The sequence below is a fragment of the Balaenoptera physalus genome, assembly GCF_965194825.1.
Source record: "Balaenoptera physalus genome assembly, chromosome: 10".
Taxonomy (NCBI): Eukaryota; Metazoa; Chordata; class Mammalia; order Artiodactyla; family Balaenopteridae; genus Balaenoptera; species Balaenoptera physalus.
Window position 1 is genome coordinate 72,048,615 of NC_138889.1, and position 12,911 is coordinate 72,061,525.

The window sequence follows — 12,911 nt, forward strand, 5'->3', positions numbered from 1 at the left end:
AAATGTTGAAATCTTGTTGTGTAAGTCCTTCAGCTTTGTCCTTCTTAAAGACTGAAGTTGGCTATTCTAGGGTCTTTGCAGTTCCATATAAATTTTTGGATTGGTTTGTCAGTTTCCACAAAACGTCTTGCTGGAATTTTGATTAGGATTGCATTGGAGCTATAGATTAATTGGGGGGAATTGGTTGTCATAATAATATTGTCTTACAAACCATGAACTGTGTGTATTTCACCATTTATTTACTTCTTTAAAATTTTTTCTCATTATCATTTTTTGGTTTTCAGTGTAGCTATCTTACCCATCTTATGAAAGATTTATTCATTATTTGATTTTTTGTTATTATATAATAAATGCTGTTTCATAAATTTGATTTTCCATTTGATTGTTATTACTATATAGAAATACAATAGAAAAGTCTTGAACTTGTATCAAAAAACCTTACTAGATTCACTTATTCATTGTAGTCACTTGTTTGTAGATTCCTTTGCATTTTCTCCATATATAATCCTGTTATCTGTGAGCAAAGACAGTTTTACTTTTTCTAATCTTTACACTTTTCTGCCTCTTTATTGCCTTATTTCAATGGCTAGAACCTCCAATATAAAGTTGAATAGAAGTGAGGACAGTGGACAATCTTGTTTTCTCCCCAACTTCTGGGGAATATATTCAGTATATTGACATTAAAATTGATGTTAGCTGTAGTTGAGGGATGTGTGTGTATTTTTTTTTGGTAAAAGATACCTTTTATCAGATTAAAGAATTTTCCTTCTTCTATTTCCAGATTGCTAAGAGGTTTGTAAAATTATGAATGAGTGTTAAATTCTATCACATACTTTTTCTTTATCTATTGAGATGATCCTAGGAGTTCTTTCTTTTATTTTGTTAATGTGGTGCGTTACTTTGGTTTATTTCCAAATGTTGAACCAACAGCATTGTTTTCTTGGAATAAATCCCACTTAGTCATATGTATTATCCTTTTTATATGTTGCTAGATTTGCCTTGCTAAATTATTATTATCATTTTTAGAATTTTCATTAATGTTCATGAGAGATGTTGGTCTGTAATTTTCTTTTCTCATAATGTCCATGTCAGGTGTTGGTTTTAGGGTTATGCTGGCTTCATACAATGACTTAGTATTTCCTTTTTCACTATTTGCTGAAAAAAGTTGTGTAAGATTGGTTTCTGTTACTTTTAATCTGTGGGATCATCTTTTTTTTTCTCTTATAAAATTTATGAAGTAGTCATCAAAATATAGGGTATGGTTGTCTTCTTCTACAGTTGAGGAACCTGAAGCTCAGAGAAGTTAAGCAGGACTAGGCAGCTGGTAGTTACTGATCTGGTATTAAAAACCAGTTCTGTCTTACTTCAAAACCCGTGATGCATAATGTACATGGAGGAAAGTGACTGACCAAGTGGTCGTGTGGAGGTCTTAAGAAATACTAGAAGTTATTCTTTTGAAAGCTGAGAGAACTTCTTTTGGAAACTTACTTTCTGCTAGTCTAAGAATCACACTCCTGATGACTGCTTCTTAGCTGTTTGTGAGGGTTGTGGCTTAAAGCAGCTAAGCTTTATAATTCTCAGCTGGCTCTGTCCAACGAAAAGCCTGTCCCTTCCAAAACTGAACAAATCAGTTTTATTTCTCTGTGGTAACAAATGGTTACTTGGAATTTACTGGAATTCCTCTTTTTCCAAATCCACATAATCCTGGCAAAAATTCTTTGGCTTTGTAGAAGTTAAGATATTTCCTAGCATATGATAGGTTCAGAGAGTCAGCTCATCCTATACTGACAGGACCAAGGATAGGGGAAAAAACTTCATACGAGGGAAATATAAGGTGATTTTTAAGACTTATCTAGTACTTTATTTCCCCCTTAGTTCAAGCATTCTCATCAGAGAGGCTTTCTTATAAAAATAAAGTTAACTTTTATTTCACGTAGAAGCGTCTTTTCTTTCTACGGGGTACAAAGTACATGAAAAGGGGTACTTGTTTGTTGATCATTAAAAACTTCAGGTTTTCAAACAATTATTTACTAATGACATCTCATCCTGTAGCTATTTATGTTTTATTTTTAGAATTGTATTGGAAATGTTTGATTCCTTTATGATTTTTCAGCAAGTTATATAAAGTTGTTTAGTCACTAAAATTTATACTGTGCCCATGACATTATTTTATTCCCTTCGTATGAAAGCCTCAATAAGTTTTTCTTGTTTCCAGTTAACTTAATTAGAAAGTCTGGCTCCGTTTGAAACAGCTTCTCATTTTTAAAGCATCAAACGTTATTTAGTGAAGCCTATAAAAGAATAATATGAGAGAAGGTAATTCTTTTTAGGAGAAAAGTGTTCTGTGTTAGTAAAACCTCAGGATTTTAGAGCTGAAAACTTTTCTAAGAGATCATTTAATCCTTTTAGTACTTGTGATATTGATATCTTAATGGGATTATTTTGCTGACAAATATAGTATTTATTGCTTTCTAAAATCCTTTGTTAATTATGGGTGCCTCCAACAATGGAGACACAAATTTAATTTAAAGGAATAGATATTATTGAGGAAAACAATTTATTCAGTCTTTCATGCAATAAAATTTGATGGAGGGCATTACGTATTATGCCAGGTGCTCCTAGGTACAGAAATGAAAGCAACACAACCATTGCTCTCAGTAGTCACAATCATTGGGAAAAAAAAAGGAATAGATATCATTTTTAGCCTTGGTCACCTTAAAAATTGGAGTTAAAGTATTGGCCCTTTTTAGTTCTGCTGGTAATAGTTAGATCTTATTCTCTTGCCATTCTATAGGTCTAATTGGTTAATATGTGGACTCTAATATTTAGTGAGGTTAATTATTAGTATGAAATTAAGGATTTCATTTTGGTTTTTATATAAAGCTAGACATAAATAGACTTCATAGTTAATTATTTATGCTGAATAATAAAAGTTTAAGTTTGGAGGTTCTATATATTATTGGGAACACTTGCTCTAGAAGTTGTATTAAAAATTTGATAGAAAAATAGGAAATTGATTGATTTTATTATAATAATTTTGTGAAACAGGAAAAAAATTTTAAATTATCAAGGTAAACTGTTAAAAATAAGTATTTAGAAAGGAATGTTTTAATGTTGAATTACTTATGAACTGACAACTGTAATCTTTTGCCTAAGATTAATATCATAGTACAGTGCTTTAAAAACTTTCATAGCAAAGGCTTGTCAGTTTTTCCCATTTTTAGGAAAAATTTTTAGGGTATTATTTCTTAAAATATTTGTTTAATAAAAAGAAAAATTACTAATATTCCAGATGAAGTTTTCTTTCCAAATGAAGTTTTCTCTTTTAACCTTACTGTGTTCTCACTTGTAATGTTCAACTGATATTGTTGCTGGCAAGGTCTCCTGACTAGTGAATTTATTCTCCTATCGTAAATATTCTGATGTCATTATTTCCTTCTCTGTCTTTTATCATGGCTCAGTCATTTTATGGGAACCTGACACAGTGACAGGCAAAAGGTTAGCTGGAAGGGAAAAGAGATGAAACTGAAACTAAAAGTGATTCAATATATACTAAGTTATCAGTTACTACTTGCATATTATCCATGGTAAAGTTTATATTTGTACTGGCTTTTCCTTGTGTTTTTAGGAGCCCTGCTTGGAGTATCTCCTTTGGTCACTTAGTTAACAAGTCTAAGTGCCTATTATGTGCATAACATTTCTGTGACTACCTAGCTCATTGATTTGTGCTCAAGTGATAGTATCCAATTTTAATATTAACTTTCTAAAACATACAGAGCTTAGCGTTCCCCACATACAGGGCTTAATCTTCCCGACAAATTATATGTGTGTATTTTAATGGCAAAAATAAATGGATTTATTCAAATTCTAGCTCCCTGCCATTGGCACGAATAAATAGGTTTAACTATATTTCCTGTTAGCACTTTCTGAAGTTTTTTTGAATGACATGTCTAAAATGAGTAGTAGATATTATCTGTGTTGGAATTATCTTTGGATTCCAATTACTCACACCATCTCTTTACAACTGATATTCAAAAATAGTTTCAAAAGTTTGAACAATTTTAACATAAAATTTCTGTTCCGCTTTTATAATACATTTTTATTTCCTTCAAAGTAATACATACACATAGTTAAAAAATCAAACAGCACTAAAAGATTCAAATGAAAAATTGCAGTCCCCTTTCTAGTTCTTCCCCACTCTCCAGTCCTGCTCCTCAGACATAATCACTCCGAATTCTTTTCACTGTTTCTTGTGGTATTTATCTACGTAATATAAAATAATATGCCTCTTCTGCCAATTTCTTGGCTTAAGTGATTCTTGTATGTTATTGAGAATTTAGGTCTCTTAGAGTCCTTCCCTTTCACTCTTCTTCTATTCTCTTACTGTAGCTATGTCACAATTTTAAAATCTATTTTTGGTATTTACATTTTTTGATTATGAAAATATTGTTTACTGTTGAACTAAGTCTACTTTTAAAAAAAAAAGCATCCAGTGTTACTATTAAAATGTCTGAAGCTAATCTGATTTCTCTCTGGAAGTTTTTAGGATTTTCTTTATCCTGGTGTTCACAAATTTTGTGATGTTGTGCCTTGGTATATGTCTTTTTTTCAATCATGTGCTGATATTTGATTTTTTTTTTAAATTTAGGAGGTTCATATATTTTAGTTTGGGGAAAATTTCCTGTGGTTTTTAATAATTTCTCTTTTTTTCCTCTTTTCAATTCTTTCTTTCTGGACTTACTATTAATTGGCCATTGTATCTCCTATTTTGACATTGTATCTCTTGGATTAATTGCTTAATTAAAAAAATTTTTTTTTCCTCCCCAAGTCCATCTCTTAGGATTTTTGTTTTATTTTTCTTGTTGTCCTTCACTTCATCTTCTCATCCTTCTACTGACTTACAAAACTTTTGTTGTCGTAGTTTTAATTTCTCCAAGAGCTTTCTTGTTCTCTGTTCCCGTTTCAATATTATATTTTTGCTTCATGGATGCAATATCTACTCTTATCTCTCTGAGATTATTAATAACATTTTATCGATTTTTTCTTCTGTTTCTTCTTCCTGCCATTTCCTAATTTCTTGTGGCTCATTTTAGTCTTTGCCTTTCTATTGGAAGCTTTCATCAGATCCTTAGAGTCTTAGTTCTCTCAAAAGCAGACTCTAAGATAGGGAGATGATTCTAGGAATTATAATCAGAGAATGGGGAAGTGAGACAGTACAAGAGGAAAACTAGTAAAGAGTATATTGATTGAGTGGATTACTGCTATGGGCAGCTGGATTCAATATTACTGGAGACTCTCAGAGAGACTCTATGCTGTCCAGTACTAACCACTAGCCATGTACTGTTATTTATATATAAATTACTTAAATTAAATAAAATTTAAAATTCAGTTTTTGGTCACACTAACCACATCTCAAGTGCTCAATAGCCACTTGCAGCTAGTGGCAGCCATATAGGACAGTGTAAATATCGAACATTTCCATGCTGGTTTAGACCATGATACCACAGAATTGTCTCACTGAGGTGCAGGGAAGCTGGGCACTTTATCTACCAACATCTGTCCCTTATTGGTTAAAAGTTGCTCCTGGCATTCTTTTTTTTTTTTTTTTTTCCCCACACCAAAACAGTACTTTATTTTGTAAATTTTGACCCATTATTACTCCCATGTTATGGTTTTTTTCAGCTGTCAAGTGTACAAGGTAAAAAAAAAATTAGTTAGGTGGGGGCTGCACCTGGAAAATAAATTTCTTAAACTCCATATACACGTTTCAGAACTGCTGGGTCCCAAGTCCCTCTATGAACTCCTGGGCTGCCAGTATCATGTGCAGCCTACAAAGCTACACTATCTGAATGGCTTATTAATTCTGCATATCAAGTCAATCAATGTGTCAACCTGTAACAGACTGCACACTTTTAACTGAACATGGCAAAATATTCACTCTCTAGAACTTTACATCATCATTTGATGTCAAACAATGAAGCAAATCCCAACAGTATATACAAAAAACAGCTTTGCATTTACAAAAGATTGTTTCCCATACTGATTAATCCAGGCAGCTAACTCATTGGTTTATGCAACTTTTTTGAAGAAAAATAAATCAATTACTAGCAGAACTATTAGTTGATCACTCATCCATTGACAACTTGCATCATTTATTCAGTGCTATATTAAATAATGTATTGGAAGATAGATTAACTAATAGCTCCAAGCCTCCTAACAATTTAAATGAAAATTACAAAATGTTTGAGACCCTATTTTGGAATACAAAGGGTGTTTGACTTCCAATTTCCATTCTCTGTAGAACAAGAAAAGGTCATTCCTTTATGGACATGCATAAAATACATCACATTTTCTGTTCTGCTGATGCTATAAATTCAATACCAATTCTCCAGCCACATCAGTTATGAGCATAAAGTATATCATGTAACCTCAAATCTCTAACAGTAGAAGGCTTAAACAAGAATGGATGCTGCTAGAATAATGCTGCTTCCTTTGATGTGGCAACTCAGCATCCATCTCCCTCCCCCTCAGGATTCTTCAACATGTTAGAGCAGTGAGGAATGGTTTTAATCCCATACCCAAGTTAGAGTGAAGACATTGGCCACATAATACACCTGCTCCATTTTTTAAAAAATTCTGAATCTTGGGCAACTGTTCTCCTGTAACTGCTTTACAGTTTCTAAAAGCAGTTATTGTCCAAAGCTGGAAGAACTTAAGTCTTCTCAGATGAGCATGTGAATGAATGGAGGGAGGTAAACAAAAAATAAAAAAGACGAGGTCTGATAGGGGAGCAGCCGGATAAGAAAATCAAAAAAGGAATAGTAATTTAAAGTTTATTCCAGCTATAATGCAGGTTATTCTGACTTTTAGGTAGCATCACATGGCATACTTCTGAGTCCATTCCTGAGTTATTCCGTTGTACTTATCTCTTTTATAGATCCGTGCAATCTCTGGCACTAGGGGGTCATCTGGGTTTGGATCACATAGCAGTGAACAGATGGATAAAATAAATTTAGAAGTAGTTAAAGCAGGAGACCACTGTGATCTTAGAATGTCGAGACAAATGCTGCCATTACTGTTAATATTTGGATGATAAATTCTTATTGTAAATGCAACCTTAAGTGGTTTGAAGGGGTAGTCTGTAGGAAATGAACTGTCAAAAAGAATACACCGCCTTGATATGGGCTGTCATTAGGTCCCATAATTGTAGCTTGCCAATGAAACATATCATCCCCAACTGGACCTTCAGAACATTGTGCTGCAGGGTCACGGGCCAAATCACCAAGTTCGTTATTAATCCGTTTCAGCACCATAGTCTGTGCTTTTTGTTTGGCTCCTTACTATTTCGGTGTGTGCTCAAAGGTCAGGCCAAAACTCTTGATTATCCCCGCGGCTGGGAAGGATTGTCTCTTTGTCTCACACCAGCTCTTCCAGACACAGGCGCAGAGGGGCCGGGGCCTCCCTCAGGCTGCAGCCTGGCCTCCTCCCTGAGCGGCAGCTGGTGCCTCCCTGGCCCTACGGGGCTCACGTGCACGACCTCTCCTGGCGTTCTTAACTCCCTGTTACTTCTGGCCTGTGTCAGTCTGCTATCTCACCTCTATTTTCTACCAGCTGCCTGCTGTACCAAATGCAGAATTTCTCTGGATCTCTGGTCTCTAGAATTTCTCCAGAGACCAAAATTCTGGTCTGCCAGTCTGAAGGGAAGTAGTCGCTTGACTGAACACGGTGGAGGTAGCGTCTTATCAGTATAAATATGTAGGTTTTCAATCAAACTCCCCAGATTTTAGTGGGAAATCTTACCCCAACATTCTATGGCAATTGCTATCTTCAAGTGCTAAGTCTTCGGAGGGGTCTGTGAGTAAATTGACTTCCTATTCTTTTTCCTTACTGTAGGCATTTAGGTTTCAATCTTTTTTGATCTGCAAATTACCACCCCTTTGGAGCTTAAGAAAAATTATGACATATAGTGTTTCAAACATACGGAAAAGTATAAAGAAAAATATACGTGCAATTCTTGTAATGCTGTGGTAAACCCAACTAGGCCGTGATGTATTGTTTTGTCTTGTCTTTTCTTTTCCCTCTCTCCCTCCCTTCCTTTTCTTCTTTCTTTTCCTTCAATGCCAAGATCTTTTATTTGATTAAATTTTAGGAGACTTGCCAACACTCATTGATATCAAGGCAGTTAAGATTTGTATTGGTTTTTCTCCTCTACTTTGCTGTGTTTAGTTTGGTAATATTTTATTGAGAATTTTGTGTCTATTTGCATAAGACATTTTGGCATTTAATGTTCTTTTCTTGTAACATCTGTTCTCAGCTGGTTTTGCTATCAGGGTAGCACTAGACTTATGAAAAAGTTGGTGAGTGTTACCTCTTTTTCTGTTATCTGAAACAGTTTTTACAAAATTAGGATTAGTTGTTCCTTAAATGCTTGTTTGAACTACTCTGTTTGGGGCTAGCTGTATTTTTTGTGTGTGTCACACTCCTTCCTTCTGTTTTAATATTTTTCTTTATAATACAGAAATATCTTTCAGTTAGGTTCAGTTAGTGTAAGCTCTTTTTGTGTGTCTGAAAGTTTCCTTGTTTAACTCTCACTTTTGAATGATAGTTTACCAAGATGTAGAATTCTAGATTGTCAGTTTTTTTTTTCTCCTGGGTTTTTCTTCCTCAAATATCTTTAGAAAATTTTCCAAATTTCTTCTTTTTTTAAGGTTGGCATGACCAGGAGGCTTGGGTCTTATCTAAATATTAGGTCTGAAGGTCTAACAAATGGAAATTAATTTTTTTTTTCCAACAAAAGGTTCATATGTTTATTACTGAGCTACACAGTGAGCAGTGGTGAGGAAAGATCAAGAAAAGAGGAGAGAGCATCAAACACAGGCAGCTGTTCCAGACACTAGTGATGTTCTGATAATGTGTGCCACTTCATATGTGAGGCTCCTTATAGACCCAGCTTGGTTCTTCTCCAATGTCTTCTCTTAAAGTTGTACCTGATTTTATTACCAGTTTTCATTTGAATCCACTGGGCAATGGGACGATTCTGCTTTTGCTTCTTGGCCAGGAATTGCTTGATCCTGAAAGTCTTGTGAGAAGACATGGCGAGGAGCAAATCCAACCGCACATAGGATGGTGGACAAGAGAAAAGAGGGAAATTAATTTTTTAAATGGATATCCCAGTTTCTAATTAGACACCAGCAATATTTATGACAAAAAGTTCTTTATAGTCTCAAATATCTTTTATTTTAATGGAAACATTTTCTCCGAAAGATTAAACCAGAATTTCTGAATCATGGCTCCATATTAGAACCTACTGATTTGATTGGTTTGGGATGGGGGTCTAGGTAGGCTTGGGTTATCTTTTGATGTGTCCAGGTAATTCTAATGTATAGATAGAGATTAAGAAACACTGAGTTACAAATTGATGTGTACTTCAGTGAAATTTTAATACAAATTTCAGCAGTCTTTTTCCTTTTTTTAAAAGTTACTGACAATCTAATTCAAAATTAGATTGAAACTAATTTACAGGACTTCCCTGGTGGTCCAATGGTTAAGACTCCATGCTTCCACTGCAGGGGGCACGGTTTGATCCCTGGTGGGGGAACTAAGATCCCTCATGCTGTGTGGTGGCCAAAAAAACATTTTTTTTTTACGTGGAAAGACAGTCAAAGCAATTTAAAAAAGAACATAGTTCAGACTACCTGATTCAAGATTTATTTAATTACAGTGTGGTAGTAGTAATAAGATAGACATTATGGATCAATAGAATAGAATCGAGTGTCCAGAAATAGACCCACACACGTAAGATCAGTTGATTTTTAGCAAAGGTGCCAAGGCACATCAAAGGAGGAAGTTACAGTCTTTTCAACAAATGTCCTGGAACAACTGGCTAATCTGGAGGGGGAAAAATGAATACTGACTCTTACTCACACCATACACAACACAATGGTTATAGACCAAAATTTAAAAATAAAAAAAACTATAAAACATCTAGAAGAAAATTCTGAACATTAAAAAAACACCATAAAAGAAAAAAAAATAATTAACTGGACTTCATTACAATTAAAAACTTTTCTTACAATTAAGTACTTTTCTTACTTTCCCTACAATGGAATACTACTCATTAATAAAAGGGAATGAACTATGAATACACACATGTGTGAATCTCAGAACATTAGCAAAACCTTATGCTAAATGGAAGAAGCCATATCCGAAGGAGTAAATACTGTATAATTCAGTTTATATACAATTCTAGAAAATGAAAAATAATTTATAGTGTCACAGAGCAGATCAGTGATCTGCCACCTAGGGCCAGTGGTAGGGGGAATTGAATACAGAGGAGTTTGAGGGAACTTTTGTTGGTGATGGAAATATTTATATCTTAATTGTGGGGATAATTACACAGTTGTACAATATTTGTCAAAAATCATTAAACTGAACATTTTAAATAGCTGTAAGTAAATTTGACTTCAATAAATTTGATTTTAAGAAAAGTAACACTGGATTGGACAATCTCATATTCTTGTCCAATTACCATAGTATATAATTATGTGTCCTTTTCATAAGTTTTTATTTATTACTTTACTATTATGGGTATACACTGACAGTTTAGTTTGTATTATAATAAAATAAAATTCTAGAATCAAAATTACATTTCAAGAAGGATTATAACTGCTCTTTTTAACTGTGTGTGTGTGTGTGTGTGTGCACACGCGCATATGTGTAGAGTCTTTACTATAGGCATCCTCTTCCAAAATAAAATAAAACAAAAATAAACAAACTGGGAATTATAGCTTTATTTTACATAGTGCAGAATAAAATAGGCAAAGACAATTTGGGGAATGAAATTGTAGCTTCTAGTTTTTATTTTGTGACTTCAAATCCATGTTAGTGGTTAAATTACAGTGTTTATGGCTGAATGTGGAGTATTTACTGTGGAGAAAGTATATTTATGGTCTTGGCTCATTTACTAATAAAATATTTTAACCTTTAATTGAATGTTGCTATAGCATGGATGTTAAGTGTATGTTACAATTACATTCTGTTGTATGATACTGGGAGTGTTTTTATTATTTATATAGTAATAAGGTGAAAAACTGTATACTGTTTAAAAAATATGTGGATAATAGCTATTTCAGATCTTTCATGTGAGCCTATTAAAGCAAAAAAAAAAGGTTAAATACTGTTTTGTATATGCTGAATTCACTGCTGCACAAAATAGAATGCAATGACCATGTTTTCAGAGTGCTGGAGTGATTGTAAACAGATGAAGAAGTGCTGAATCAGGCACTCCAGGACTTTGACAGTTGCCCTGGAAACAGGGTGCATTATACTTGCTAGCAATAATCTCCCTCCCTCCTTCCCTTCTTCCCTCCCTCCCTGTTTCTCTCTCCTCCCCCACTCCCTCCCTCCTCTTTCCTTTTTTTTGATGATGGCAGTGCAAGTTGAATTTGTATACTGATCTAGGCTCACACTTAATGTAAATGATTTTTTTAAATTGAGTTCAATGAAGGAAAATTAAACTATAGTTTTAATTAGACTATATTGTACAGTACCTGAAACTGAAAGGCTAAATAAACTGACATCTTTTAAAGTATTACATTTTCTTAGCATCTGTTATTGAGTTAAGAAGGTAGATTGAAATTTGTAATTTACTAAGTGACCTTGGATAAATTAAGCCCTTTGTTTCTCAATTTTCTCATTTGTAAAATGGCAATGGTAATAGTACCACAACTCCTAGTGGTGATGTAGATTAGATGAGCTAATGTATTTGAGGTGCTGGCACATAGTAACTTCTCAACAAATGTTTGCATATCATCATCATGATCATATCCAAAGTAAAACAACTTCTATACCTCACTATGGCTATTTCAATACACGTGTTACTAAGCAATATAATGTATTTCAAAGAAAAATGCTGGTAATGACACTTGCAAATAAACAAAAAGAAGTGTATTGTAAATTTTATTTGAATTTACAATAAAATTTTTGAATTTTTTCAATTGGTTGAATTTTTAAATTGTATTTATTGCCAGTGTATTAGGTTTTGTAATGATCATTTAGATAGGAGCAATATTCATTCATTTTTAGGGTTTTTGGCCAGTTTCATAGGTTGTAAAATAGCTGTAAAGACATAATTACAGTTTTCATACACACATATTTTAGCATTTTGGTGCATGCTGTATTAGATTATATCTTCAGCACCTGACAGCATGTAGTGACAAGATTGATTTCTTCCTTATTCAATCGTCTGGCAAATACATATTGTGTACCTACTGTGTACCAGATGCTGGGGATATCACAATGAACAAGACAGTCAAGATTCTTGCTGTCATGAAACTACTGTCATGAAACTTAGAAATCATTGTTGGGGAAGGTACTGGGGAAGAGTGATTGGATAAAACAACACATAAAAGAACAAGATAGCTTCAGAAAGTGTGATAAGTCCTGAGAAAAAAATAAAACAGGCTGGTGGGCTACAATGTGCCTGGAAGGACTAATTTAGATTGCATGGTTATAGAAGTCCTTTGTGAGAAGATGACATTTGAACTGAGACTTGAATGATGAGGAGACAGTCTCATGAAGACCTGGGGATGGATTTTCTGATTAGTGGGAATAGGAGTGCAACTGCTTCTTAGGCCTGATAAGCTTGGCATATTTGAATACTTTAAAAGATGAGCATTGCTAAAGGGTAACGATTGAGTGGAAGAGTGATAAAGGAGATGTGCGTAAAGATAGGCAGGGATCTGTATTTCACATATAGGCCCTGGGAATCATTTCTTACTGACTCTGTGAACCTTGATGCCACTAGCAAAGAGAAGTATGGAAAACATGTGGTTGGTATTAACAATGTGGCTTTTAGGAAACCAAAAAAATATCCACAGAGGTTTTCATTGCAGATTTGGAAGTATAATAAA

The 12,911-nt window shown here is 34.0% G+C and overlaps 1 protein-coding gene and 2 pseudogenes across 3 annotated transcripts in view; 1 reads left to right on the forward strand and 2 right to left on the reverse strand.

Annotated features, from left to right (window-relative positions):
* Positions 1–12,911, forward strand: part of PDE3B (phosphodiesterase 3B) — a 180,756-nt gene that overhangs the window by 36,983 nt on the left and 130,862 nt on the right. The gene's annotated exons all lie outside the window — the stretch shown is intronic.
* Positions 555–8,676, reverse strand: LOC309667994 (ubiquitin-conjugating enzyme E2 D3 pseudogene; annotated as a pseudogene). The gene has a single exon. The product of its transcript is annotated as a ubiquitin-conjugating enzyme E2 D3 pseudogene (transcript).
* Positions 8,778–9,393, reverse strand: LOC309667995 (large ribosomal subunit protein eL39 pseudogene; annotated as a pseudogene). Its single transcript has one exon. The product of its transcript is annotated as a large ribosomal subunit protein eL39 pseudogene (transcript).